The sequence below is a fragment of the Miniopterus schreibersii genome, assembly GCF_964146895.1.
Source record: "Miniopterus schreibersii genome assembly, chromosome: 1".
Taxonomy (NCBI): Eukaryota; Metazoa; Chordata; class Mammalia; order Chiroptera; family Miniopteridae; genus Miniopterus; species Miniopterus schreibersii.
Window position 1 is genome coordinate 147,071,353 of NC_138101.1, and position 27,297 is coordinate 147,098,649.

A 27,297-nucleotide genomic window follows, 5' to 3' on the forward strand; every position below is an offset into this window, starting at 1 on the left:
GAGACGAGAGTGAAGAGAAGTTATTTCCTCAAGACTTCACTGCCCGGCCATCTGGAGGTTAAACAAACAAATAAGCAAACTAGCAAGTGGCAGGAAAGTAGAGACAGCCCAATTTGGTGTACAGTTTGAGCTACAGCCAGAGAAAGTTTAGCCAACTCCACCTTCCTTGTTAAAACCCAGAGACGTTTCTCCCTCGCACCTCAAAGCCACCTCCACTTTCTTCCCTAGGTAAGCGAAGTCTTCAATGGTTTGTGAAACTAGGTGTTTTCTAAGGAAATCCTTTTAAGAGTAGACAGTGTGTGGAGTAGATAAAAATGCACCACTTTCCCTCTCTCTTTCTTTATATGTTTAAAATAAGCACACTGTTCTTTTTCTTTTTTTGGATTTTATTGTGAAACACTACTGAAAAACAGCTAGGGAGTAACAAAAATTACTCCACTGGCAAAGTTAATCTTCAAGAAATATTCAAATCCTTATTGCCTTTGCCCTTGGCCCGAAGGGAAGAGCAGAGGGAGCTAGCCAGCTCTGGGCCATCAGATGCATGCTAAGCGTTGCTTTAAGAATTAGTTTCATTAAACCTTTACTGATAGAAAGACGGTTCCCATCCAATGTTCTGCACCACTGCGACCAATGATTATTGACCTCATGCCCCCCAATAAAGTGGCTTTACCTGTTGTTTGCTAGCTGTTTGGGACCTTCTGTTTTGCCAGGGTTGCAAAGCAAGGATCCAGGCATGTTCTGGGGTCGAGTCAAAGGTTAGAGCACCATCTAGAAGGTGAAGACAGACCAAGGGAGGAGGTGGGAAGCAAGTCTGTTCAGCCAGAGAAAGAGCAAGTCTAAATGTTCAGTACATACTCTCTGTGTGTGTGTGCGTGTGTGATAAAAGAACAGAAAAGAAAGGAAACTGCAGTTTTTCCATTTTCCTTCCCTTGGACTTTCTCGTAGTCTAAGGATACCTTGGGGCCACCTGCAAGTGTCTATGACTATCTCATCCCAGGTTCCAAGAACTTTGACCTACGCATGTGTCCAACTGCTATACCCTTGGGATTCTTGAAAATGTCATAACCCTACATCCCGGTTTTAGTTACACATGAAATGACTTGCTGTGCCCTTTGATCTTCCCTGAATCGAGGAAAGTTGTGTAGATTCATAAGTGATTAAGGCCTTAATAATAGCTAGCACTTACTGAGCACTTACGGTATACCAGGCGTTTGTTAAGTGTTTTATCTTTAATAACCTAATGAGGTAGGTTTTGTTATAATCTCTGTTTTATAAAGATTAAGTGTCAGAAGGCACCCAATAATTGGCTAAAATAAGATTTAGATATAGGAAGCCTGAACTCACAGCTGTGTTCTTCAACACTACATCCATGACCTTTCCCACATGACTCCCAGAGTTTTCTCTCCTGAGTTTTGGTTTGAGCCCAAATGTCTAGAACTTCTCTACCCCTACCTCTCAGGACCATCTGACTCCAGCCTTGGCTCTGTTTCCTGCATTCTTCTGATTTTTCTTATAACATATTTACTGTTTTTTTTGGCTTCATCTTATATTGTTCTAAGTCAATATCTCAGTCAAATACAACACATTGCAACATTAAAAAGTGCCTCCATGGCCATTATGTCAGTTTTTCCATCTGTAAAATAGCATTAGGATACTTTCTGTCTCCTGTAGGTACTATGGATTAAAAGACAAAATATTTGTAATACTCAGCACAGTGCCTGGCACAATATGAGTGCTATTTTTGTTATTTGCTTACTAAAATAGCCCAGAGGTAATATTATATTCATTGTGTGGATGTGAGAATGGAGCATATGTGGTTAAGTAACTTGCAATAAGAAAATACTATGAGTAAGTGGCAGAGCTGGTGGAGCCTGTGCTTTAATCTGTGTCCTCAGCTCCTGGCAGACCTCTATCAACTTCACATTGTTGGGTATCCCACTGCCTTTCTGTTTATGGTTTGGGGGTCCCTTTATATTCTCATTTAATTTAAAGAGCAGAGATGATTTATATTCCATTTCAGATTAGCAGTCTCAGGTTCATCCTGAGACCATTCAGGGCTATCAGACTTGGGAATGCAGTAGCAGGGAGAGATGCTGTTACTGGTCCAAAGTCCATGTGCCCAATGCTTGGAAAGGCCAAAACTCAAAATGCCAGAATTTGGAGTAAGGAAAGGTTTATTGATCCAGAAGGCGCCAACCAAGAAGATGGAAGCCCTAATCCTCACATCCATCTCAAGAAGGTACAGAAAGTACAGAATTCAGGCTTCTTTTATGTCAAGGGAATGGAGAGTGGGAGGAGCCATTTTTATAAATACTCAAGCCCCGAGCAGAATTCCTCTAACAGTTATTAGCATGTCTAAAGCTTGAAGGCCATGGGAACAATGCAGACTTGAATAGGATGGCCTCAGAGACACCCAGCATTTCACTCTGCTATAAAGAGAGACTGCATTCATGGGATGGCGTGCCAGTGTCAAAGGACATCAGAAGAGGGTGACAAAGAGCCTAAAAGCAGAAAACACTTGAGGATGTCCAGTTGTTTGTGTGGTTCACTTGGATGATAGAGGAAGACAGACACTTGGCAGTGGGGGACCCTGCTGCATAGGAAGTAAAACTGTAACAGAGAAACTGGAAGGTTATTGCAGCTCCCTGCCATGACCACAGAGCTGCGGTTTCCTGAGATTGGGCAGCTTAGCCAGGGTCAGATTTATCCATGTAGAGAATAAAGAGACACCCCATTCCAGCATCAGGGACAAGCTGTAATGGACAAGAATTACAGGGTAGAAGCCTTGTGGACAAAGGCAGAACAGGGCCCTGCTTCCACCCTCTCTGGAAGTGTGCCCTGGGCAAGAGCTCCACCTGAATTGAAATACAGTAGTGCCTCTCATCCACATTTCACTTTCTACAGCTTCAGTTACCTGTAGTCAACTGCAGTCCAACAATATTAAACGGGAAATTACAGAAATAAACAGTTCGTAAGTTATACATCGCATGCCTTTCTGAGTAGCATGATGAAAGCTCACGCCTCCCACCCCGCCCTGCCGGGGATGTGAATCATCCCTGGGTCCGGCGGATCCACGCTGTATTCGCTCCCTGCCCTTTAGTCACTTAGCAGCCGTCTCGGTTAGCAGATTGACTGTAATGGTACTGCAGTGCTTGAGTTCAAGTGACCCATATTTTACTTAATAATGGCCCCAAAGCGCAAGAGTAGTGATGCTGGCAACTCAGATATGCCAAAGAGAAGCTGTAAATTGCTTCCTTTTAGTGAAAAGGTGTGTATGTACAGGGGAAAACAGTGTAGGTAGGGCTTGGTACTACTGTGCTTTCAGGCATCCCCTGGGAGGCTTGGGATGTATCCCCCCCAGGTAAGGGGGGAACTACTGTAAGACTTGTTTCTAGAAAGGGCATGGAATAGTTGGGTTTTGTCCTAGGAGAGCCTTTGTTTTTAACCTTAAAAATAACTGGCAACATTTCCATTCATGGAAGAAAAAGTGATATTGCTTTATATAAGATTCTCTAAGGCTTAGAGATTTTTTTTTTAAAAAAAAGCTGAAACAAAGCAAATTACTTTCTTATTTACATTAATGCTGCCACTCAAGCCCAGCAGTATCTTAAATGTAAGAGGAACTCAGAATAATAGAGTAAAAATCTGATGCAATGCCTGATTAAAAATGCAAATTTAAATCTGCCAGTGATTGTCTAGCTAAGCAGAGTAAACACAGGAAAGGAAAGAAAGGCCGCTTGAGGTTGGTTAGATAATTGAAATGATCGTGTGTGCTGAGAGAGGTGAGACAGGTGGATTCTGGCCTCTAAAGGATAAGGGGAGACTGGTAAGCCCTGGTGAATCCAGGGAGGATGCTTAGCAGGGTTTAGGTTCTGTTCTCAGGGGTGGAGTCACTCATTCTTGGAGGAAATGCAATCATTTAATTCTAACTCAACATTCACTATGTGCAAGGTATCAGGCTATGCATTTCCAGGGTAATAAAGAAGAGCAAAGAAGGTGAGATAACCTTGTGATATAACAGTCAACCATGCACAAAGTTAAGATAGGAAATGTACACACTTGGAAGAAAATACAATTATAGCATGTTAAATGAAAAATAATGGTACAAGAGAGAAGTGTTAGGAGACTTCAAATGAGATGTGGGGTGGTCAAGAAAGTCTTTTGGGAAAGGGTGGTGTTTATATTAAGTAGGATAGAAATGAAGGATGGGAAAGATCAAGGTTGAGGTGAGAGGAAATTGCTTTTATAGAATCAGAACATTATAGGGGGGGCATTCGTGGAGACAGCAGTGTCTGAGAGCTCTGTTGGATCACTTTTCAGTTTAACTCCACTGGTCTGCCCCACCCCACGCCTTCACCATCTGGATCTGCCCACTGAGCAGGGGGCACTGGCTGAGGGTCAGGGGGGCATGCTGCTTGGAGTGCATGAATCCAGAGGGGGCCCCCTGAGTTGGTCTGAGACTGCTGTCCTGGGATGGAGGGACAGTGGCAGTGCTTAGCGAGGAAGAGCCATTTATCTTCTCTGTGGGTTACCGCAGAAGACAGAGTGCAAAATATCTAACGAGGTGAAGGGCTGAGCAAGTACAGAGCTGTGGGGCTGGGCCCGAGGACAAGATCCAGGAATGGCCCTGTAAAGTGAGGATGTCTACTTCCATGTGGGGTCTGCTGGGGTCTCCTTAAAAGAGATCTAAAAATTATCTATAACTTACAAATATGTCATTTAATATTTTCCATAATGTGACCAGGTTCTAGTTTCTAACTCTTTTGTGTTTTACTGTTTAACCAAGGACCTCTTAATATTCATTGGAGTCACCAGAGAAGGTTATTAAAAGTGTAAATAATCAGGACTACCCTCAGAGATTCTTACTTAAATGGACTGGAATGGGACCCAGGGAACAATATTTCTTAATATTTTTCCAGGAAGGACGGGGAGCCACAGGTTTAGCCAAAATGGGATTCTCTTTTTTCTTTTTAAATATGCTCCAGAGTTTCCCTCCTCTATTCTTGCTCTTACGAGTTTCATTCTGTTAGCAATGAAAAAATTCTGTTACTGGTGTTCTCCTTAAACACCGTTGAAATCCTTATTTTTAAAAATACCAATAAAGGTAGTAATGCCCAATTCATCTGACTAGTTTGATCTACTTCCTAGGGCTCTTGGATCAGTCAGGCAGGGTCTGTGACGACCTGGAATTGGTTTTGACGCTCCGAGGGCTGATGTGAGCCGGCTACTGGGCGCCAGGAGAGGGCAGCAGAGAGCTGGGAAGCCCTTCGATGACCGGCCAGAGGAAGCCCGCGAGTGGCAGAATCCAAAGCAGGTGAGGGGAGTGTGTGGTCCTGCACACGGCGCGGGGCGTGCCAGTCTGCGCTCCATAAATTAATAAAAGACCAGAGTCATTACTCAGCCAGAAACTGAAATCAATAGGCGATGCAATAGGGAGTGGCAGTTGTAAAACAAGAAGAGATGAAAACAGGATCTGAGCTATTCCTGGGAGCCAACAAAGGCAAGCCGGTTTGCAGAGTGATGGTGGACCCACGACTGCTCGGGAGACCCAAGGCCCCAGTGGGCCTAGGGACTTATAAACTCAAATCAAGAGAAAAAGCCTTTAGTTAAGGGCTGAGCAAGTCTTAACCTAGGGTTGCATGTGAACAGCGCAGAGAACATTTCAGGATAGGTTCCAGGGAACTGGAGAAGTCCTGGCATTTAGGAAGGGCACGAGAGATCCCTGACAGGTCAGGGCCTTCGCCAAAAGGAAAGAATCTTCAGAAGGCTAGGCTGGGCCCTGCGGGTGCTATGAGGATAGAGGCGTACGGGAAGTACTTAATATACAGGCCAGGACTACAGAAGGTAATTCAAAGTAAGTTCTAGAAGGGTTTCGGAATTCCCCGAGATTTTGTTATTGGTAGTGCCAATTAGAACCTACCTTAGGCCCAGGTGTGCAGCATGTTCTTCAGCACCTTGTTGCTTAAGGTGTGGTCTGCAGACCAGCAGCATTCTCATCACTTGGGAGCTTATTAGAATTTAGAATTCCAGGTCCCACCTCAGACCTACAGAATCAGAATTTTAATTTTAATAAGATCCCCAGGTGACTCCTATGCATATTAAAATCTGAGAAATACCAGTCTAGCAGCAAGTCCAGACATGGCTGGGTGGCACCGATGTCTACAGAAGATTAATAAGGGCATCCTGTAATAAAGAAGCCAAGGAGATTAGCTGCATTTTAATGAGAACAGGTGCACCTGTTACCAATATTTAAGTAAATCTGGTACTTTCTATTGGTTATCTTTGTTAGAACCTATTAGGTTCCTTATAATTATATGCAATATCAACTAACCAATACCCTTTTCAGAGGCATGATAGTAGGAAAAACTGTGTCGTATTGCAGTCTGCAAGAGGGTGTAAATCAAAGTTGAAGGAACTGTGTGAGATGAGCGGGGATATCTCAGAAGGTTTCCATGTGCATGGTTCAGGGCATGAATGTTCAGAAACTAAACCTTTACTTTTTGGGCTAGCTAAAAGTAATTCGACTCTGATACAAGGAATCACTAGTACTAACAGTACCAGGAAGTTTATGTTTGTATTAGTTTCTTATTGCTGCTGTAACAAATTACCACAAATTTAGTGGCTTAAAACAAGTTCTGGAGACCAGAGTTCTGAAATGAGTTTCAATGGGCCAAAGTCAAGGTTCTGGCTGGGTTCCTTTCTGGAGGATTCAGGGGAGAATCTTTCCTCCTCTCTTCCAGCTTCCAGAAGCTGCCGCTGACATTCATGGCTCTCTCTGGCTCATGGCCTTCGACTCCATCTATTCAAGTCAGCAGCAGAGCATCTTGGTTCTGCCATCACATTGCCTCTCTCTATAAGTACACCTGTGATTACAGTTAAGTCCCACCTGGATAATGAAGGCTACTCTTCCCATCACAATACCCTTGGCTTAGTCACATCTGCAAAACCACTTTTTTCATAAAAGGTAACATTCACAGGTTCCAGGGATTGGGGTTGGATGTCTTTTGGGGCCACTATTCAGCCTGCCACAGTGTTAAATTAGAATGTCCATTAATTAAGAGAGAACATAAAATAGGCTTTCCCATTGATTAGAGTAGCCTGAGCTCTTTCTTGGTGTTGGAAGTGAAATTGGTGTCAGAAAATGACTTGGACAAGAGAAAATGAGTGCACAAGGAAGTGGCTGTTTTGTGGAAGCTGGAGAGAGCCTTGCAGAAGCACCCCTGGCCCACAGCCCTCCCTGTGACTGGACTGCTCACGGGACCCAGAGCCCCCCCTCTGCTCTGGCCTATCTTACACTGTCATCACTGGCTCTTAGACTTCCGTGTTCCACACTGCTCCCCTCCTTCAGTTGGTAAATTCTTCCTTTGGATGTATAATATTATAGATGAAGCCCCAGGTCTAGGGGCTCATGGACCACTTAAGAGTAACCTCCCCATTGTTTCAAGGAAGACAGCAGCTTGGGCAGAAAAATTGGTAAAATGGGAATGACCTAGCCTTAGAGATTTTTGAACTTGAAGGTAACTTAGAAATTATCTAGTTCAACCTTTCCCCTACTGATGAAAAATAAGTCTCAGAGAGAGTGGCATGTCCAGGGCCCTACTTTATTATGTAGTCAGTGGAGAGTCACAAAGCAGCTGCCATATTGAGAGAGTTACAAGGAGGAACTGAATGTGAAAAATGGAAATAAAGGATGGTACCAGGGAGCTAACTGGTGGGAGGCCCTCATATGTCCACCGGAAATCAGACTTTGGGAATTTCTGAACTCAGACTCTAGTGCTCTGTAGGTTATGGACAAGTCTGGTGCTATTACACTGTCATCGATAGTGTAGAAATAATAGTATTTGTTTCCCAGTACAAATCAGAAAATCTGGCTGTCCCTTTTTCAAGCTAGAAGGAGTCTGCTTACCTCCCCCGAGGCAGGCCCTCTCATGGTTGGGCAGCAACCGGCTGCCAGCCCAGCCCCCTGGGAAGCAGAGAGCAGCAGCAAGCCGGCCTCTCCACTCCCGGGGCGTCCTCCAGGGACACGTATTGGAGCTGACGGATGCGACTCCACAGCGAAAGGATCGGGGGGGGGGGGGGGGGGGGCGGGGGGAGGCTCTTCTTCCTTCCACGAAGCACAATGTGCCTGAGCTGGGAGGAGAACTGAACTGACTGTCCCCCTGGGCTTTGGGGCTGAACAAACAATGCCATTGACTCTCTCCCTACGCACCCATATGTATCTTTTACCATACTTCTGTCAGCCCAGAGTTTGTTACTCTATGTCAAACACGCTCAAAATCTTTTTTGCAGCTCCGAGAATAATATGCTTGGGTACAGTATGATGACGGTGGTGAAAAGCTGTGAAGTTCTGAGTCATCTTTCTCGTGTTAATTAAAGTCATAATCGAGTGATCTTAGGTTTAAATGAGGAATATACATATATTTCAAGGTATGCCGGATATAAAGGGACTCCTTAGAATTTCTTTTTTCTGAGGAACTCAAAGGAGATTAAAGTCTTCTCAGAGTAACAACAAGGACATCTGGGTAGACTAATAAAAACCACATCCAAATGTGAAAATGTAAGCTAGTCATCCTTTTTTAGAAATTAAAAATGCAGGCTTCGCATGTTTCCTTTTGGGGACACTGTTGGCTAGCTAGCCTGCTTTCTATATCTACTATGATTGGAAGGGCCTCTCTCAAGAGTGACAAGACTGGCTAACAGGTCTCAGCACAGATGACAAAGGAGGCCGCAGACCTGGCTCAGCTTCCCTGCGGTGCTGGGGCAAATGGCGCTCAGTAGCCCCTTGATCTTCTCATGACCACCCAGCCCCCCCCCCCCAGTCTGGTCATCAGCTCACCACCCCACTTCACCCACGACTTGTCACAACTCATGTCGGCCCCATTCCAAGTAATCCTCAGTCTCCCGAGTGGTGGACAACTCAGGCCACCTGCTCCCTCCCCAATCTATTACCACTCATACACTCTGTGCCTGGCTCCTCTCGGGGTCCTCTGCTTTCGTCTCAACTGCCTGCCTTTTATGTCAAGCAGCCTGAAGGTTGCTCGTCTACCATGCCTTTGCCTTCCAGCTATTAGAACCCCAATTCTCCTAGAGGCCATGTGGTTTTCTCTAAGGGAAAGCTCAAAAGTAAAAAAAAAAAAAAAAGCTCAGAAAAGGAAAGCTTAAGATATTATTAATCTGCATAAAGACAAAGAAAATAACTGGAGGATCACATATCAAAATATCAGTAGTTATTGCTGAGTGTTGATTTTTTTCCATGTGATTCTATATATTTTTCAAATTTATTTTTATCACAAACAATGAATCAGAAAGAAAGTGATATGTGATGTGAGTGAGAATAATTGTATTTCTCTTTGTAACTAGAAGGTAGAGTGTGAAGAGACCAACCATGGGACCTCTTGGACATTGCAATGGGCCAGGATCAGGTTTGGTAAGTAAAGGAAATAAATTGTTCAGATGCTATTTTGAAGAAAGCTTACAATCAAACTAAATTTGATATGGTAAATAAGATGCCCTGAGGTCAACCCTACTTAGGTTTTTTTATATTACTTCACATAGCCATGGCTAAATGGATCTTCCATCACCCTCCAGACAAATTACATTTGATTAAGGGCTTCCTTAAAAGCTCTTCTTTTACTGTGAATTGAAAATGACCACTAACCTCCATTGACTGATGCGGTGGGGTCACCCATGAATTGATTAGGTAGTGCTGCATTATGCCTGTGGGATGCTAGCTCTGTGGGGCCCCTGGAGCCCTGGCTCCATAAATCAATGGGCAGGGGTGGTGATGGCAATGTGCTGTTACTGTTTCTGTGCTATAGCCCCTTTGTGTGATGCAGTCACCATTTTATCTCATTCCAGATTGGCATATTCTCTGCTCGTCTGTTTTTTTCTTTGCATTTCTGAGAGGCATCTCGCTCATAGTTGTTTGCTCAACCAGAGGCCATTATCTCCCCTGTGTTTTATGCCAGAGGGTTTTATTATATAGTTTGATGCCTACAGAATGAGATGGCAGGAGTGGGTGTGCAATGGCTAACAGGCAGATGGGCTGAACCATTAGCAATGTCAATAAAAAGGAGGGAAATAAATGCCAAGTGAAGTCTGTGACTGACGACCCATAATTTGTTTTTGAACAGCATTGAAAATATCGTATGTATTATAAACAGAATGGTGCTGATTTCAGAATAATTTTTTTCAACCATGAGTAGTACGCACATATGTTATATATTGAATTATAACGTTGATGAATATGTATAATATTGAATATATTTCAACATAATAGGCTTTGGAATAAAAATGGTAACACCTTTGATAAGTAGATTTTAATCCAGATTGAGCCTTCCCTGTCCCTGAGGTCCCTCGCTCCGGCTATGAATCGCACCCAACCCAGAAAGAGAGAATGGGGGACGGGAAAAGGAACTGAGGGTCACACCGGTAAAGCTCATAGAAACAGAAGAAGTTTCAACTAAAGAATCCCAAAAGAAAAGGGTTATAGGAAAGACTATCAACTCAATAAATGTGGTCTTCTGGGAAGAAGAGAAACTTTAATTTTACTTCACTAGAATATAATTCTTTTAGCGGGCATAGTTGTTAAAGGAGACTCACGCCTGTGTTTGGATCCTGGCTCCTCTACAACTAGCTGCATGACCTTGGACAAATACTTAACCACGTATCAGTACACTGGGTTGGTTAAAGTAGTCCTTGAGTCATATTTTTAGGAGTCAATAATATAATACACGTTAAATGCTTAGAACAGGGCCTGGTTCCTAGTACGTATTCAATAAATGCTAGATTTTATGATTTTTGTGCCCTTTATCTTTAACTAACATTTTGTCAAAACTTCCATAAAAACGGCTAGGTATTGGTATTAGAAATTTTGTCTGAAGATTGAGATTTTTTTCATTTGTTGTACTTTTATAGCTGCTATCTAGATGCTGCACTGAATTTTAAGGTTTCTTTTAAGAACTCAAGATATCCTGGCTAGCATCTTTCCAAACACCCAGCCCTTGCTTCTAGAATCATAACAGTAAGAGCAAACATTCACTGAGCACATTTATGTGCTAGGCAGGGTTCTAAGTGCTTTACATAGATTAATGCATTTGTTCCTCATATCAACCCTATAGCATTTTCCCCATGTGACAAGAACTTGAAGTTCATGAAGGTTGAAGTATTTTGCCAGAGACCATCCAGTTAGGAAATGGCAGATTCAGTGGCCAAGCCTGGCAGGTGACTCCAGGGCACAGCTTCACCCTCTCTGTTACAACTCAGCACCATCAAGTCACCTGCCTTTGGTTTTCCTTTGGCCACGATAAAAGAGCCAGCCTTATTGGTGGTGGTGGTGGTGGATGGGGGTGATAACTAACCAAAATTTCTGAATCATTGGCTCATCAATAACTTGAAGAGATTTATTACTAAAATTGATCAAAACTGTGATTCTTTCTAATAATCAAGTTTAAGTAGACGCAAATGTTCCTGTAATACTGGTTCTTGCTGACTCATCTCCATGTGATTTATCTGCAAGCTGTTCTCTTTCACTATTAATCTCTTCACACATAAGAAGGAAACACATCTCACATTTCTTAATACACCTTGGTGCCTACTAAAGCATTGGATGAAATCTTGTAACACTGGAACCTTCTCTGTTTCGTCCATTCCTTTGTGTCCCCACACGAGACTAGCTGCTGAATATTCTCAATTCATCTCCTTATTTTGGAGAGACTTTGCTAACTTGCACGACCTAGGTAGAAAATTGGCCGGAGTTGTGCCATTGGAACTCTTTGTTAAATATGTAAAGAAGCCCAGGTGTGGGAAAAGAAAGCCTTCCTTTCTAAAGAAAAACCTGCCAGGCTTCCCCTACCTGAGTGCATCTGTGTGGCGGCCCCTCCAGAGGGAAGCCCGGCCTCGGGAGCAAGGTGTGGGTCAGGGTGGCTGCTGGAAATGGATAGTTTGATTTGCCCCAAGGGTTCATCTGAGCTCTGCAGGACTTCTTTATTTTCCTATTCTTCTCCAAAGATGTTATTTTAGCTGATTTCTTCAACCTTAAGTAGTCTATATTCTTAGCGTATTCTTTTAGTAAATATTTACTTTAAACTTCTTTATACTTTTTGTTTTATTGTCTTATCTTTTTATTGTATCTTATCCAGTCTGAATTTTTAGTTTGCTATTTTATCTTATTTTATACTGTCTCATCTCCTTTTATCTAAATTGCATGTATTTGCTTTACACATGTGTTTGCAATTTCATTTGCACTTTATCTTTAATCCAAAGAGAAAGTGCCTACGTTAGGTGACCAGCTGGAGGTCAATCCCTAACCCAACAGAGGGAGACAGTGATTGGATTCCTTGGTCTTTCTAAATATCTCACTAAATAATCCTTTAAGTTTTCTGCTGTGTGTTCTTATTTCTCCCCAATAGCTAAATTTTAACATAAAAAAGTCAGTCAAACTAATTACATAGATTCACCTGTCAACTTCATTTTCTCTTACGTTTACCCCATCTTTCTGGGGTAATACTATTTTTAGTGCCCATGGCTTTGAGTTAGAATTATGCCATCTCCTCACAGCATTGGCCCAAACACTCTAATGCTTTCTGATCCAAATTTACAGTTTCTATTTTAACTGCTGGACATTGACTAGGTCTAGCATACAAATCATGAGCTCCTGAGAAAAACAGGCGTGTGTGGGGGGGCTCTAGGATAACCTCCCACTTCATGTTTAGTATCTCCCTGACATTACAGCTGCTTCCTCCCTTCAGCCCTATGGTCTTAAGCCCATGGAAAGCCTTCACTCCCACTCCTGGGCCCCTCTGACTGCTGGATCACTGGTCTCCATAACGCAAGTGTCTGTCCCGTGTTTCTTCCTTGGGAGTCGCTTTCATATTGCTTTTCTTGACATATAGCCCTTATCTCCAATGCCTCCACTAGTTCCCCATGGCATGTGAATGGAGTCCAAACTCCTCTTCCCGGCATTCAGTGCCTCCAAGTTGTCCTCAGCCTTCTCTCCCTCATTTTAGACAAAATAGCCAAACTTAATGGTTTACTAGTCTTCATTGATGGCTCAAACATTTCCACAGTTGTTTCTGTGCTCATATTCTTTGTTTTTTAATGCATTTGTTTTCCATTTGTGAATGTCAATATCACACCCTCTTTAAAGCCCTTTTCCCACTTTTTGACTTCTCTAGACAATAATCCACCTTGATGTTCCTTGGAGAAATGCTATTTTTTAAAAATTATTTTATGGTCCTAGATGGACCTCACTTCAAGTCCCAGCTGTGCTATATAGTAATTATTCAACCTGAGGCAAGGTATTGAACTTTTTGAGGCTTGTTTCCATCTCTCTCAAGTGAGGCTAATGCAACCCATCTCATAGGGTTGTATACAGAATAAATAAGATAAGGTATGAAGTTCTGAGGCTTTTATATTAAATATCTTGAGGCTCTGATTCAGTGTTTGAGGAGGAGAGTAAGAAGGAGAGGGGCCTCTGTTATGTGAAGAGCTATAGAGTCATGGGTTATAGAGCATGGGGGTGCGAGAGCTACACACGCACGCACACACGCACACACATGGAGCTGCAACTCCTGAAGATAACATTCTCATTTGACATAGTCACATTTCCTAGCTTTTCTGATTCTATCTGGACTTAAGAGGCTTTTTCTATATGGAAATACAAGTCTCTCTGAGCATTGTCAAAGTGTTCCTAGACAGATGATCTTGAAAACAAGTCAATTTGCATAAACCTATTTTTATTATTGTGGTCTATTTGTATTTGATATAATTTCAAACTGCAAATATACTGATACTCACTATATTAAATTTCTAAAATAAATTAAAAACATTAAAGTATTCAACTAAAAACACCTTGGAAGTGATGTTAGTTGAGTAGGAAATTCCGTCGTGTGCGAGGAAACTGAGGGGACAAGGGACTTCTTATGGAAGATCTAGAGCATAACAGTTCACCACAGGCTTGGGAAATAAACACACCCATCGGTGCAGGGGAAGCAGGGTAACATTTACCTGATTATCCCAATTGTATGAATGGGATAATGATGGGGGTGAAAGTTGATCTAAGTCAATACCATTTTATGTTGAGTAAGAACAGACTGGAAGGGATAGTACAAATTCTGAAACATATTTCTTCTTCACAGGATGTATTAAAGAATGTGGAGATATCCCTATTTTTCTCTCTTCCTTCATAGAAATTGAGGGACCAGAGAGGCTTTCAGCTTCCTCAGCAAAGGGCACATGGAGGAACTTATTATGAGCTGAGAGGAGACAGAGAAAATAAGTCCAAGAGCTAGAATGTCAGAGACTGTGGCTTAGTGGGGAAAGTCCATAGTTATATTTGAAATATTTCTTTAATAGTACAAATTATAATATTTATATTATATATATACACATATACAATCAGAGTGATTATAAGAATGTTACATATAGATATACTTACATATATGGTATGCTTCAGTCATTTTAGCTTTATAATTGTGCCTTGTGTATGCTAGTTTAATAATGTTATATTAAATACTTAAAGCAAGTGTGTTAGGTAGATATTGTTTTAGTTTGTGGTATAGAAACAGTAGCCGAGAGTAATTAAGTGACTTCATCAAGCCAGCTTACGTGGCAGAGTCCTAAGGCAGATGCACTACTCTGAGATCTCTCTGATTAAAACCGCCAAAAACCATGCACTGTGCACAACACGGAATCATCCAGGAAAGCTTAAATGGTGTAAACTTTATAAATGTCATGTGTACCAGGCAATTTTGTGATTCTTATTACTCAGTATTTTAGCTTTAATTCTCTTCACGTGGATCAGAATATTATTGATTTGTAAATTGTCAAACTTTTGTCTGTTGACTGGAACTATTCTCTTTGTGTTTTTCTCATGAACCCAGTTCATCCAAATGCTGACGTCGCCAGGCTGCTCTGTTTCTGCTACTGAAGCACCAGCTCCTAACAGCACCTGGTGATGGTAACAGCCAAGGGGTCAGGTGTTGTTTTCAGTTGGGCTTCAGAAACTTTAGAAAATAAGCACACATATGGTCAAGGCAATAATAAATGATGCACTAGTTGGCCCTTGTGGTAAGCAGTGCTGAATCTGAAGGACTAAGATTGAGGGCCAGGGAGTCTGCCCCGGAGGTATGCACTGTGCTAGCTCAGCCGTGGCAGATTGGTGCTGGAAGAAAACGCCCATAAATGTGGAGCCAGACCCGGTGAAAAGGGCCAGAAAGGGGAGGGCCAGCATCAGGGAAAGAAAGCCGAACGAAGGGAAGAAGCTAGAGGAAAGCGAAGTCTCCAGGGAGAGTAAGAAACTGCATGGTGGGCCCAAGAGGATTACATCATTAAGTCTGCAAACTGTCATGGGCATACCACAGCTCCTTTGTGTCCTCAGACTGGCAAGACAATGACAGGCACCTCTGAGGGAACTGTAGGTTTCCCTGGCTTGATTTCCCTCATCTTAGTCAGATTATGCTGTAAGGAGATACACACCCTTTATATACGTACCTATGATAAGAATATATGTTATATACTCTAAATTAAATAATTCATCCTTTTTAGAATTGGCATTATTAATTTTAATGTTTGTCTTTGGTAAAACAAACATCCTTCATCTTCATTATACTGAAATGTAACCTCTCTCAAAAACACGTATCCATTTATGTTTTCAATTTACTTTGTGCTATTTTTCAAAAAGTCAGGTCAAGACCTAATTTCTAAAGCAATCTTCACAGCGCTTTATTGTTCACCAGTGACTTATATGATTAAGGAATCCATCAGGACTTTTCTCTCTTTCTATAGCATCTTCTTTGCCAATATCTCATTCTCTGCAGTTTGCAGTTCAGCATCTTGAATAAAATTTCATACAAGAAATGGATGTTATACTTTAGAAAATGGCAGCTCCATTTCAACAGCCACATAATTTCTTAGAATTTGTGCTTTCTTATTGTGAACATCAATCATCTAAATATAAGAAGGCATTCAAACACTCAAATACAACATCTACCTGAGATTAATAAGGCACCATAGTTTCCTTTCAAAATTCATTCCAAAAAAAATCCAAATAATTCATCAAACGTAAATGGGACTGAAAAGTTGATACTGAAATTATTAGATTACTGAACAAGCCACTTTGGTGGGAACATTATGGAAGTTACAAAGATGTGAGGAAAGACACAGACACTTTTAGAATGCCAATAAAGAGCAATTCAGTTCCAGGCATATGAAGTAAAAATCTTTTTAAATCTTCAATTTACTGGTTGCCCACATGCCTTGCAGCAGGTTTAGGAAGGAAAATAAACACTTAGTGGGGAAGTAAATGGACAGAGAAAATAGACTTCTTATTAAGTTAAATGGCATTCATTTAGCATGATGCTAATGGCTCTAGGACATGTGGACGCAGGAATGACTGTTAGATCTCATGTGCTAAAGTAACGCTGATGTGGAAAACTTGAGAATATTCCCACAGAGAAACAGATAAGTGGCATGATGTGGGGATTGAAATTAACTATAAGACCTAACTACATATTAATACTTCCCTCAATTTCAGACATTGTCTTAAACCATGTTATGTAACAAGCCAAAACTAACTTCTAAAAGTTGAAATATATTAAATGTTCTGCCAATTAAGTAAAGGTGACAGTGCCATAAATTGTCAGTGTCTAGAACTGTCCTTCATGAAGATATTTATTGGTTGAAGTCATTCTATTATGTTCCTATGGGAAAGAAAATTAGACTGTCGACATAGGAAAAAGTTAAGTGTTAAACATATACATGCCATCAAAGAACATTTTAAATCATGCCTTTAGGAGCTATTGTTCTAAGTGAAATAGATTAGATAAAATGGTCTTAAATGATAACATCCTTTACGAATAAGAAATAAAGCGAGCAGATATAGATTTAGTATTAACAACTATCAACCCAGTCATTTACGTAAGAATATTCAGTTGGGAAAATGTCTATTAAGTTTGTTTGCTCTTCATTCATTTATTCATGTATTAATTTCTTTTTCAACTTTTTAAAATAAATATTTATAGTAGTTCATAAGGCTATATATCATAAATTGGAAAAATATAATTCATTGCCCATTAAAAGACCAGGGAAATATAGAACAGAGAGAAAAATGTTTCAAAAATTAATTTTTAAAAAGTGACAGAGCTTCCAAGTGGCCAGAGCCAAAGAAATGGAGATACATTTGATTATTTAATTTTTATTCTTAAGAAAATATGTTATATTGGTTTCTAAGATAAAACTTTTTTTTTCCCCCCTTCGACTTTGGTCTGAACTATATTTCTCAAGAGCACCTTCTCAAATGGTCATTGAGTCCTGCACGGGGAAATACCATTAGCTATATAAACATGGCAAATTCAACACCAGTGAACATAGCATCCAGTGGATTTCTATGTGATTTACACATATCGCTGTGGCCACTTCTCCCTAGTGACACTTGTCACTTATCTTATGTCTCTCATCCTTAGAGCACGATATCAAGTACTCTCCCACATTCTCTCTTTTTCTAATGTTTCCCTAAAAATGTGTTCTTTATCCAAAGGTGGCAATGTGGCACATAAAATGCACATTAATTTTTCAAATGATGTATGACATCAGGGAGCTGTGATATATCTCTCTTCCTGGCTGTAAAAAGGCACTTTTGCTATATAATTAAATTAATCAAATTTTTGCATTGTGGACAGCGGGTTTCTGGAGAACATAGCAGGTTCCTAGGTGGTGGAGGGAGGCTTTAGGGGAGCCGGGCTGGCAGTTGGAAAGCAAAGCTGGTGTGACGTGGAGGAAGCGAAGAGAAGCAAGGCCCCATGAGGGCAAGCTGGGACCCACATGTCTCCGCTTGTGCGGCCTCCGTGATCCGGTGGCCCGTAGGAGGGGCTAGTGTCCTCTGCCAGTGCTGCACATGCCTGCACCAGGACTGGGAAGGCTGAGGGAGGACACGCGAGGAAACTGAAGCGTTGCGGGTTTGGGTGCCCGCATCAACAAAGGGGCCAGCAACGGGAAAAGCTGAGGAGCGCCCTGGTGCCTAGAGCTCTGCGCCGGCCTTCAGAGCATAAAAATTGCTGTTTCTTCACTGCTGCTTTCCAAATCCCGTATAGATTGTACGAGGTAAAAAGGTCAATCCTTGTGTAAATGGCCAATCCTAACCCAGAAATACACAAGTAAGAGAAGTGCGGGCCCGCAGCTCCAGCTCAGCTGTGCTGCCAGAGCCCAGAGCCAGCGCAGTCCGCGCCTTGTCAGCAGGGCACCGCGTGCGCCTCTCTTCTTCCCTCTCAACTGCCTTACTAGCCTTCTTATAAAATAACAGAGTCCCTCTATCAGTATTGGGGGACAGTCATTCCTGTCAGGGCTGAGCATGTTTGCACTTAATTACTGAGATATACGGTTAAGTATTTTTAATATATCTTAAGGGAAATAATGGAAGAAGGGAAGATAATGGATATAGCCATACTTTTTTTTCATATAAAATGAGGAAGATATTAACAATTACAGTTCTTGTTTCTATCACTGGCCACGTGGTGATAGCTGGTATTTAAACTATCTTCTTCCGCTGGCCGATCCTTCCTCCCTTTTGTTCTCAGCAAGCACCTCTGCTGGTGCTGGTTCTTTGCCTGATGGGATGACCCAAGTCTTAATTCCAGAATGGTATGAGCCGGACTCTTATTGGGGTGTAGTTTTACATTAAGGTTTATCATAGGACATGGAATTACTAAGATGTTTCTCAGGGTACTGTCTGTCATCCAAGCGCACCCGTTCATATTCCCCTTGTGGAAGAGCAACCCATTTTGCCCCCTGGAAGTTACGATCACTCGTCACTCGTTCCAGGTGAAAGGTAGCCCCCTTCGTTGATTGTTGGCCTGAGGAGCGCAAGCTGGCTTGGTGGCACCATCAACTTCTAGTTTTAATAAAACCATGATTGTGTTCTCTGATAGGACCATTCTTCCCTTAGGAAATAAGCCCTCTAGACTAGCAGACTCAAAGTTGTGAGTTTGGGGTGAAAATATTTTTGCTAGCTCGATACTAAGAAAAATGAGCAGAGCTACTTCATTTTTATCCTCAATTCTGAGAGATATAATAAGATATACTTATATATATATATTGATCTGTAGGGTGTATTTTTATTTATTCATATAATTGATAGAGGTACAATTTGTGTATCATAAAATGCATAGTTCTTACTTGAATATTTTGATGAGTTTTCACAAATTTATGCACTGTGTATGAACTCCTACATTCAAGATATAGAATATTTTACACCATTTTTCATTTCCTGGAAGTTCTTTTATGTCCTTTCTCTACTGATTTCCCCAATCCCTGGCCCAGGCACCCACTGATTAATTTTATATCAAGATAATTATTGTATTTTCTATACTTTCATAAAAATGGATCATAGAGTAATTTACTCATTGAAATCTAGGCTTTTTCACACAGGAATTATTTTTTGTTTTTTTTTAAAGAGTCACCCATCCATCTTGTTTTACGTTATCAGAAGTTCATTTCTCTCTTGAGTATTATTCTATTCTATAAATATATCACGACTTGTTTATCCATCCCTCAGTTTCTTGACATTTATCTAGTTTCCAGGTTATAAAAAAGTTGCTAGGAATGTTCTTATACGTTTCTTTGTGTAGACATGTTTTCATTTCTCTTCAGTTAATACCTAGAAGTAGATTTTCTGGATCATATAGTATGTGGACATTTAACTTTGTAAGAAATTGTCAAACTTCTTAACAATGGTTTATTATTTTACATTTCTACCAAAATTGTATGAGTATTCTAGTTGTTCTCTCTCTTTACCAATACTTAATATTATTAACTGTTTTTAGTTTTATCCATTTTAATAGGTTTACAGTGGTCTTTGATTGTGGTTTAATTTACATTTCTCTTATCACTAATGAGGCTGAGCATTTTTTTCTGTGCTTACTGGCCATTTGAATATCTTGCAAAGTGTCTGAATATTTTTGCCAATTTTTAATTTTTTGTTTTCTTGAGTTGAAAGAAGTCCTTATATATTTTGGATACCAGTCTATTATTATATATTCATATTTATATAACTACATAAATACTTATTTAAATTTACAAGTATTTGTTTTATATATCATATATATGTGTATATAGATATGTATGTGTGTGTGTATATATATGTGCACTGATTTATTTTTCTATTTTTGACTTGCCTTTCAATTTCTTAACCATGATATTCAAAGAGCAAATGTTTTTAATTTTGATGAAGTTAAATTTATCAAGCTTTTGGTTCATGATGTTTTTAGTTTTATCTAAATAATCTGCTTATTATAAACTCACAGATTTTCCACTATAATTTCCTAGAGAAATGTTATTGATTTATTTTATAATTTTTATTTATTGATTTTAGAGATAGTGAGTGAGAGAGAGAGAAACATGGATTTGTTGTTCCACTTATTTATGCACTCATTGGTTGTTTCTTGTATGTGCCCTGTCTGGGGATCAAACCCGCAACCTTATGTCTTGGGATGATGCTCTAACCAACTGAGCTACCCAGCCAGGGTAAAAAAATATTAGTTTTAGTTTTAATTCTATTTTTAGATAATTTTTGTTTGTGGTATGAGGTAAGGATTGATGTTATTTTCCCCCCATAAAGATATCCAGTTGCTTCAACAATATTTATTAAAATGATTATCCTCTTTTTATTCTGTCTAATATTAATGTTGTCACCTTAATATTCTTAGCCTGACATACACACTTGTTTTCCTCCTTGTATTTTCAATTTGTGTTTTAGTGTTTAAAGTATATCTCCTATAGACAGAATGTAGCTGGTCTTGCTTTTTGAGCGAGTCTGACTTATCTGCCTTTTGACTGAAATATTTAGTCCATCAATAGAAATTTTAAAATAACATTTACAATAGCATCAAAACATAAAATAATTGGTAATAAATTTAACAAAATACAGTAAGAACTATAAAGCCATGCAGAGAAAAAGCTGAAATAAATGGAAAGATATACCATATACATGTACACGTTCAGCTGAAATTATGTTGTTATTTTTGTGGTGTGTAAAGCAAACATTCCAAAAAGAAATTTTTTTTCCCTGAAATCAATATCTTTATTGATTTCAGAGAGAGGAAGGGAGAGGGGAGAGAGAGAAATAGAAACATCAATGATGAGAGGGTCATTGATTAGCTGCCTCCCACATGCCCCCCAGTGAGGATCGAGCCTGCGACCTGGGCATGTGCCCTGACCAGGAATCGAATGGCGATCTACTGGATCATAGGTCCATGCTCAACCACCGAGCCATGCCAGCTGGGCCCAAAAGAAAGATTCTTAACTCTAAAGTTAATTTTTCACTGTCTTACACAGCAATAAAATAGATTTGAAATTTAAATCCAGGTATGTCAGACTCCCAAGCCCGTATTATTTTCACTACATGGCATTAACTTTCTTTGGCTACTTATCATGATTAAATGTTGCCTAATTTTCCAAGAACTTCTCACATGTTGAGCTAAGAGAGAGTTATTCATTGGTCATAAAGCTTGCATCAGTTCGTGCTGGCCCAATGCATTGACCTTGGCCTGGTTGCTCCCTAATACTATGCTCCTAGCCAGGAAGGAGGTGGGCAATAATCACCTCAAATCTACCTTGGATTCTACTTTAAACTGATTATGTCAGATTTCAGAAGGAATCCAGGAAGTCTCCCTTGAATCATTTAATAAGAAAATTAAGAAGTATAAATTAGGATATTTGAGAGTTTTGGAAACTTCAGAGATATCTGTAACTTTACCACCTTAGTTAAATCCATCACTCCCTGTCTATTTCCACATAGTATTAGTATATAGATTTCCCATGAGATATTCCAGCAGGCTTATTTAATGGATCGGGATGGCAGAAGGAGCTGAGAAAATGATCTCCTATTGTGAAGCTAATCTTGGAGGGAAATAACCTAAACCACAGAACAAACAACAGCTTTAAAAAGCAGAAAAAACTAGCTTCAGAAAAAAAGGAAGGGATACAAGGTGAGCCAAGATGGGAGTGAGGAGACACTTCAGGTTTGGCAAGTGTCTCATCTAAAGGCAATTTATGATTACTTGGCAGCTTTAAGAAACTTCAGACAGACAAAAGTGTAGTAGGATAGCAAATTCCCCAGGCTAACCTCTAACATAACTTGGGAGTAAAAGGAATGGTCAAGTGAAGAGTATTATCATATTTTTTTAATGGAAATAAAGATTATTTATTTTTCATTTATTCATTCTACAAACACTATTTGACAGCCTAGTAAAAAACTATCTTGGCAAAATACTGAGATTAAATAAGTGATTTAAAGAATGTATTGTTTATGGAAAGGAATACATAATAAGATATTTATAAAGCAAGGACTATATCAGGTTATGCTAAGTTATGCGGCGGTCAAACAACAACCCTCAAGTCTATGTGGCTTTGAACAATGCGGTTTCAATTTCTTGCACGCATCGCCTGTTTGGGTCTGAGTGCCTCCAGGAGGCAAGTATCCTCCATACGCTGGTTCATTGTTTTCAGCTACTTTAATCTTGTGACAACCCCACATCAACAAGCGATTTCAGGATCATCCCGAAAGAGGAAGAGAGAGCTAGAGATTAGAGCATCGGAATTAAACATTGGGTACTAGTGAAGGGTGCCGGCTCCTACAGTGTGCTGAATGATAAAGGTCCAGCCAAAGAACTCGAGTCACTAGTCATTAACAAAGGGGAAAGTGGCCGCTGCTTGTATTTCCCTCCGGTCGTGGAATGGAAAAATAAGGTGGTTAATCCTGACCTATACAGGGTGGGGCAAAAGCAGGTTTACAGTTGTTCGTATGGAAAATAATACAATATTTAATAAATAATAATACAAGAATAAACTCTGTGTTTTGTGTAGTCACAACTGTAAATCTACTTTTGCCCCACCCTGTAAAGGGAAAATATAGGAATCATCAAAATAAGGGTCTTTCTGTGCACTCTTATCTCTAATCCAGATAATAAAAAATATGAAATTTATACCCATTTATATAAAGTCCTGTGTGGAATGCAAAATAAATAGAAGATATGATTCTGGCTCTTAATCTTACAATATAATGGTGATGTGAGGCAAACCCAAAGAAATGCAGTAAAAGCTGATCAATCTGATAACCTATGAACTGGAAATTTTTATTACTTCCCTACATATATGGGGCAATGAAAATGATAACCTTGAGACTCTGCAAAACCCTAAAGTGCTTTCAGAATCATTAAAGGAAGATTAAAGTATTTTCAGTACAGTTTAGGTTTGAGGCTATTATTGAATTTTAATACGAGACAATTGGCTATTCATGCAAAATATATGTTACACATCTCTAGTAACTTGAAACTGTGCCGAACTAGGGTACCCCATTTTCTGATCATTAATAAACAAAATTAGAGAAACAGATAAACATTTGCATCTAGCATCATCGGTACAGAATTGCCTATTGCATACTGAGCAATCACAGTGATTTATAATGGGAGTGAGATGGAAGTGGGTTAAGTAGGCATTTATATAAAAAGGCTATCTGAAGAAGATGAGTATATTTTGCAGGAGAGGCAAGAGGCATTTTGTTGCATAGGGAGATAAATGTGGGGGGAAGCACTCCCGGAAAAAAAATGAGGTAGTTTAGAAGCAGATGTGAAGCTTGGTCACATTAATTGTGTTTGTGTGGCTGGAGAGAAGCATATAATAGAAAATAGCAGGGGGGAAATTTTTGTAATAATTGGTAGAGTCTTAAAGCTTACAACCAGGAAGGGCGTGTGTGTGTGTGTGTGTGTGTGGTTCAAAGTGAAAATTAGACTCCATTCGTGTTCTCCGAAGGCAGTTTGGACGTACAGGTCCTGGGTTTGTCTGTAAGGCAGGTAGGGTGAGAAGCTGCCCAGAGGGCTGGTGCTGGAGGACACACACGGACGCCCAGGAACTGCTAGAATGGACGGCGACCCCTAAACAGCTAGGGAAGAATGACTAGGCCGGGGGGGATTCTCCAGGGCTTTCCATGAATGGCTGGGAGTTTGTGACTGAGGCCCTGCTTCTCACTATTTCCGCGATGACATTCACTGCAAGGATGTCAGCTACCTGCCACCTACATGCTTATAATTCCTACCCAGAAACAGAAAAGCACCAGGCAGTGACGAAGTGTGCACTCAATAAACGTTAGCTATTATTGTACGTCTACTAAGATCTCTTCATTATGAACCAACATTTGAACGTCCCTCTGCATTCTGGCTATTTTTATTTGAATACCCGAAAGCAAACTGGAGCTCGGCGGGCCCAGCAGTCTCCTGTCTGCCCGACCCGCATCTGCGCCGTCCCTGTCTGCTCAGCCCTCTGCGCGTGATGGTGGCCGCGTTGTTCGACGCGCTGTCCAGGCCTCCGCGTGGCCGCGTGTGACGACTTCCTATGGCTCCGGGCCAGGCGCGCGATGAAGGAGCCGCACTTTGAGTGTGGCTCCAAGGCCGTAAACTGCGGTGGAAACGTTACTGGGAACTAGGGAAAGGAGTGTGAGCAGGGGAATCGGACCTAAATTGTTGACATAACTTGACAGCTGTTTCACCTAGTAAATGATTTATATTAACGAAGCACAAATCATCAAGCAGGCCTCAGGAAAGGCAGCTTTTTCAGCAAGCACTCCTTTGTTGCTTCTGCGCCTGTCCACACCTTGCCAATCTTTTCCTTTCTCTAAAAACGACGCAACACTGCGGCAAAGACAGAAGATAAGCCTTTGCGTCACGGAAACTCGGTGTCCTCTTGGCTTACACTACTCTTGAAAACAAGAGGTGAGGTCCTCCGGAAATATTCCTGAAGGACACATGTTCGCATCGTTTTATAGGAGAAAAAAGGACACGCTTTGGTAGATGGATAATGAAAGCTCGGGGAAAGAAGAAGATATCTCAGATGAGAGAAATGACAGATAAGGAGGATTAGTGGGGGGTCAAAACAATATATGAAGACATCAACATTTCTTGCACAATCATTCAATAAAAATGTCAACAAGCAAAGGGTTCACTGGCAATAACACCACCAAAATGGGTAATTTCAGTGAAGAGAGTAGTCTAACTGAGCTCAACATGGCTGTTAACACTTATTTACTGGTCTCAGTGGCATAAAATACTGCAAGACAAGACCTTGAAGTGAATAAAATTGTATCCAATTTACAATCAAATGAAAAGACAGTAGGCTCAGAGCCAAAAATATTCTTCAATTAAGCTTCTCTTCAATGGCTTTAGTTTAACCAGCTGGAATTTTATTTAAGGTTTTTTTTTTTTTTAAAACTACTCTTATTCAACCTTTTGAAAAGCAAGATTTCCTTTTTAATGGGTAATCTATTTCTTTTTATAAAGTGAAAGGCAGCAATAACTGGTATTCTGCACACACGGAAACACAATCAAATTGACACAAAGAAATGGAAGACACACTTCCTATTCTCAGAGATACGACTTTCTATGAAAAAGGAATATATGGCAAATGGGATATGAGGACATATAGGTCATGAGCATGCTGCCCCTGGAGTTGCCTCAGTTTTTAATTCAAAGGAACATTATTGTTTGCTGGTCAGCTTAGGTGATAAGTACTAGTTAAGGTTCTATGCTCAATAAAACATCATGATTTTGAGGATGACTCCTCAAAAAAAGTGCAGCTTAAGGTCAAAATGTTTCAGTTAAGTAATCTTCTTTCCATGTACTAATATATGCAGTATAACTTAGTAAAATTTCCATTCTTAAATATATAAAAATCATTTAAAATTCTGGAACTTGAAGAGGTAATCTTTTATCACCTGGAAAATTCTTTCATTATGATACTGAATTAATTGGATGTTATTATACTTGGAAACATTTCATCTTTCATTTTGCTTTTAAGATAAAATCACAATATAAATATATATGATGTTTCCATGTTAGAACATTCAATTTGAGGGGACAGTTTAATAGATTAAGCATCTGATTTTTTTACAAGTAATCAAATGTAATGTTTTATCTCCACACGTGCAAATGAAGTTGAAAAACTGTGAAATCTGCAGATAGTTCAATCCAATCAACAAATACTCGAATCCAAACCACTAGCAAGTTTAAATGTTTCAAGAATCCAAACCACTAGCAAGTTTAAATGTTTCAAATGCCAGAGACTAGAGTGATTTATAGTCTCTGCTCTCACTGACTCAGTGCACTGAGATGGTTCTAAAAGGAGAGAAAATAATATAAATTCATAGATAAATAACCAAACCAGAGTAAACTAGGAAGCAAAGCACTGGGAGAGTTTCGATTAATTGGAGAAAATGAGCACTGGCTCCATAGAGAAGATGGTATTTAAGAAGGGCTTTGAAAAATAGGTGATTCAACTTATAAGGAGATAAGGTCGTGGGGGCATTTTAGGGACTGTAAAACCACAAGCATGTGGTAAAGAACAAGATGGGTTTTGGGAAAATGCTGAGTAATACAGCTGTAAACAGGATACTGAATAGGAAAACTGGTAGATAAGCTTGGGTTAGATTGGCATAAGGCTCTGAATGCCAGACTAAGGCTTTTATACACCTTTCATGTAAAACATGCTTGTTTTCCCATGCAACCTGCCCTAAGCCAGAGGCTATCTCAAAGTCACTTTTTAGCACAAATGGCCTGACTCTCAGAGCATTCAGCAAAATGCTTGGGCTCTGCCTGGCCAGGTTTTCTTGAGTACTTAGTCTTCTTAAATGTATATGAGCGAATTATTTCTTTCCTTGATGATTTATGTTGCTCTAGTGACACTTTTTACAACTGTTTATGAATGCAAAGGTTCTTATAACAGACTATTGAAAAACAATTCACATACCATCAAACTCACTCTTTTAAATTGTACAAATTTGTGGTTCTTAGTGCATTTACAGAGCTCTGCTACCATCGCCACTATCTAATCTTAGGACATTTTTACCACCCCCAAAATAAACCCCATACCTATTAGCTATCATTTCCCCATTCTTTCTACCTCCAGCCCCTGAAAATGACATCTATATTCTGTTTCTATGGCTTCACCAATTCTGGACATTTCATATAAATATATTTATACAACATGTGGTTGTATTGGTCAGGGTTCTCCAGAGAAATAGAACCAATAGATGTATATATAGTTACATACAAGAAAAAACTTATAGGAATTGACTCACGCAGTTACAAAAGCTGAGAAGTTCCACAATCTGCCGCCTGCAAGCTGCAGAACCAGGAAAGGCAGTGCTATAATTCAGTCCAGGTCTGAAGGCCTGAGGTCCAGGGGAGCCGAGGGTGTCACTCCGAGTGCGAATGCCCAAGAACCAGGGGCACCAACAGCTAAGGGCAGGAGAACATG